Source organism: Lupinus angustifolius, unplaced genomic scaffold (genome assembly GCF_001865875.1).
Source record: "Lupinus angustifolius cultivar Tanjil unplaced genomic scaffold, LupAngTanjil_v1.0 Scaffold_144_50, whole genome shotgun sequence".
Classification (NCBI taxonomy): domain Eukaryota; kingdom Viridiplantae; phylum Streptophyta; class Magnoliopsida; order Fabales; family Fabaceae; genus Lupinus; species Lupinus angustifolius.
The window spans coordinates 49,210-53,278 of record NW_017725589.1 but is presented as its reverse complement, the minus strand read 5'-3'; the positions used below and the strand labels follow the sequence as shown (position 1 = coordinate 53,278).

Sequence of the window (4,069 nt, the reverse complement as noted above, 5' to 3'; positions counted from 1 at the left end):
TGGTGTATACTCAGCAATCTGACCACTAGCATTTACTCCAACCATGGAACCAACATTGGATGAAGGAATCTAAATTATATTTTTTATCCTCTCAATTATTGTATTGCTACCTTTGACAGGCCCTGGTTCCTTGGTAATCTTTCCTCTTTTCATCTTTATTAGATCCACAGTCCTAGCAACCTACACAATTTGCAGTATATATAAAACCAAAATAATCATAACTATATCATAAATCCACACAACATAAATGAACTATGAACACAAGTAATGGATATTTTGTAACAAAATACACTCTTAAAGGCCATTTAGTTTTTAAATTTCTCTGGAAATTTCTATTGTGATGATAACAAAACTTTTTGGTTGTTGAACAACATAAAATTACATTTATTGAAGCTTATAAATGCTTACATCTTCAACTACATCACCAAAATGACCAAAACCAGTTCCAATGTCATAGTGATAAACTCCATAACCTGTAATCACAATGTATGATGAGAAACCATTTTGTGATAACTGTTAAGAACATGTATAGTGATTTTAAAGTTTCTTCAAAAAATATATATTTAGCAAGCATTACTCAAGTGGGAACTGACTATAAGCAAGTTCAGCTGCAAAACTTAGAATCTTCTAGCCCATATCCACGAAATTTTTTTGAATATTTCTCTTATGGTATATCACGCTTTCTCAAAAGCTTCATGCCAAGACATTTAGTATAGAACCTGCATTTATAACAAATTCAACTAACCTTGACCATTCCAGTTCCATTGTCAAGAACAAGAATATCCTCAATATCAGCCATCTTCTACAACCTGCACAATAAAAAGGGAAATTTCTTTCAAAAGAATAAAAGACCAAATAAAACAAGTCATGTTGAATGCCAGCTTTTTAGGAGACATATGTTACTACTAACAATGCATCTAGAAAACCCTAAAACTCCATTCCATTACTTCATAACTATGCAATCAATCAATTACCTTGTAGCATAATGTTATTTTTCATTCAAACAAGTAAAGAAATCAATAATCGTGGCATTTTGCGTAATTGCAATGTTAAACATCATTCTCAAGGGATCAGAAATTTGTTTTATTTGTTTATATTACAAGTATTAGGCTACAACATTTCAACATGATAGTAAGGACGAAGGACTATGGATGTTAGCACACGAAGTTGGGTGCAGAATACACATCTATTTTTAAATTTATCGTCTAAGTAAAAGTAAGTTTAATAGATATAAGCACAAACACTTGTTACAACATAGAAGCGGTAATTTATAGCATGAATAGAGAGTAACATCTAACAAACACATTGTGTGAAGACCCATGTTTCGATTGGTTTGAATCTTTTCATAAAAGCAAGAATTTTAAACCTATGACGGTCTCTTTAAGATTTACCTAATTTGAAGTTTTAAAACATGAAACATATGTGCATATAAGCAAGGACAAATATTATTTTTTCCATCATTAACTGAACCTTGAGTCACAAATAAAGAATAGAGGTTCACCCAAAAGCAATGGTGATTTGTTCCTGAAGTTTACGAGAGGTTAGACCAATTAACAAAGGCAACAAACCACTACTTTTTTCATCAGGTTTCGTAATATCCAAACTAAAATCACTTTATGAAAGTTACTTAAGTCATAAAATTAAGCACCACATCAACTAATCTCAGGAATGGGACAATAAGTAAAAAAAACATTGTTAATACCCTGCAATGGACTCTGAGGTCAGCACCTCTGGCCTTGCAAGATGCATTTTCATAACACAATGGCATATTAACACTTAAAAATAAGTGATGTTACAGCAAAAAAATTATTCAAACAAAGAAAATATAAACAGCAACAAACACTTTAAGGCAAGCATTTTTTTCATTGAATAATTTTACATAGGTAATTATTTAGAAGCTAATAAAATATAGCTTCTGAATTCAAGCTTATATTGCAGCTTTTGATTTTTGTTATAGCAGTCAAATCAAATAAATATTAGAAGTGCTAGAATTTATTTTTTTTATTATCAAAATAAACATTTTTTGACAAAAGAAAAACTTAAATGATCAATGATCAGCCCCTAATTGTAGCTAAAATCATCAATAGGAAAGCAGCCATATATTTGAGTGAATAAAATGACAAAATAACAATTTAAAAAGATTATAGATGGAAATCTACAATACTACAAGATCTGAAAATTAAAAGAAAGTAATAAGTTCTGAAGATTATAGATTGGAAATTAAATAAAGCGATAAACAAAAACAGAGTAAGGTAATGGTGAAAGTAAGGAATCGTGAGGAGGTTTTGCCTGCATCGCTAAGCATTTCTTCTTAAGATGTTTCTTAACTAAAATTACTAATATATGCTTTGTGACTAGAATTGGTTAGTGGTTTCACTGATTTGATACTACCACTATCAATGTGGCTTTTTGATTTCATACCAAAATAGTGTGTTGGAAGAGAGAATATGAGTTTAGATGCCAACTTCACAAATACCAATGGAGCAGTTACAAGGTGATTTGTTATCGCAATATAATATCCTCCAAATAAAATCAGATAAATGAAAAAAAGCTAAACCCTAAAAAGCAAATAACGAAAATGTGTTGTAATTAGAGTATCCATATAGATTAAGGGATTTGAAGTTTGAACCTAGATTTGAGTGATTGAAGTGTGAAGCTTTGTAGGAACTAGTTGGTTGAAGCTAGACTTAAGTTGTAGATTGTAGGAACTGATGAATGTAGGAATTGTTGATTTTAGGAACTTGATGAAAGAATTTGGAGGAAATAGAATTGATGAATTGAAGAGTGGTAGGAACTGATGAATTGAAGAAAGAGGGAAAATATGAAGAATCAGAGGAAGAATAAAGAGGGATCCATAAGCGAATTTGGAAGAAACAAGAAGAAAGATGGTTTAGGGTTTCAACAGCTTTTCGTTTTAGTGAAAGGGAAAACGAATGGACAGATGAGAGAGGGAAAAAGAAAAGGAGGGGTGCCCCGGTTTTTTGTGGCTTTTTTTGCCACGGGCCATCTTGTGTGGCACAAGAACCATGGCTAACAAGCTATTTTCCTGTAGTGTATACAAGGCTCTGAGATTATGTTTAACACCATAAAAAGGCTTTTTGTATTTTGAAAATATGATTTAGTTTTTAGGAATCTTCAAAACTATGAGGTTATCTAACCAGATTTCCTCTTCAATTTCAGTGTTTAGAAAAACATTTCTTACATCCATTTGAAAAAGAGTGATTTATGTTGTACAACACATGCCATGAGAATTCTAATAGCTTCAATTCTTGCTACAGGTGCAAAGATTTTAGTAAATCAATACATTATTGTTGATTGTAGCCTTAATCCACTAATCTTGCTATGTTTTTCACAACATTACCTTATTCATCAAGTTTATTTATGAAAACTCAACTTGTTCCAATGATGGAGTTGCCTTGTTATTTAGGAATCAAAGTCTAGACATCATTTCTATTATATTGATTAAGTTCTTCTTGCTTCTCTTTTATCACTGATGTTCTCAAACGGGTCAAGATTTGTATGTTCTATGTAAAATAATTCCTATAAAATAATTCCTTTAACTTGTATGTCATATATTTTTATCCAATCTTGAGCTCAACTCCTACAATATCATCTTCCTGATTTGGCATTTCTTCATGAGTTTGTAGTACATATTCAAACTTTATATGATTAGATTCTTCTACAATACAAGTTCTACAATTAATAACTCTGTAAGTTTTAAATGTGTATGAGTAATTAATGAATATGCCTTTATCATACTTGGAATCAAATTTTCAAAGAAGATTATCCTTTGTATTCAAGATGTAGCATTTACATGCAAATGCATGAAAATAAGAAATATTTGGTTTTCTAACTTTCCATAGTTCATATGGAGTCTTATTTTTGAAATGTCTTACCAATACTTTTTTTTTTGCACGAAACATGCAATGTTATAGATTCAATCTAGAGATATTTAGATAGTTTTCTTTCGTTCAACATTGATCTACATATGTCTTGTAGTGAGCTATTCTTCCTTTCAACAATTCTATTTTTTAGAGGAGTTCTTAATGACAAATTGTGAGAGATTTCA

The 4,069-nt window shown here is 30.8% G+C and overlaps 1 long non-coding RNA gene across 1 annotated transcript; it reads left to right on the top strand.

Moving 5' to 3' along the window:
- The first annotated feature begins 122 nt into the window (after positions 1-122).
- Positions 123-2,825, top strand: LOC109340139. The gene is made up of 3 exons (XR_002106756.1): positions 123-133; positions 2,187-2,189; positions 2,722-2,825. It is a non-coding gene; the product is annotated as an uncharacterized LOC109340139 (long non-coding RNA).
- The last annotated feature ends 1,244 nt before the right edge of the window (positions 2,826-4,069 follow it).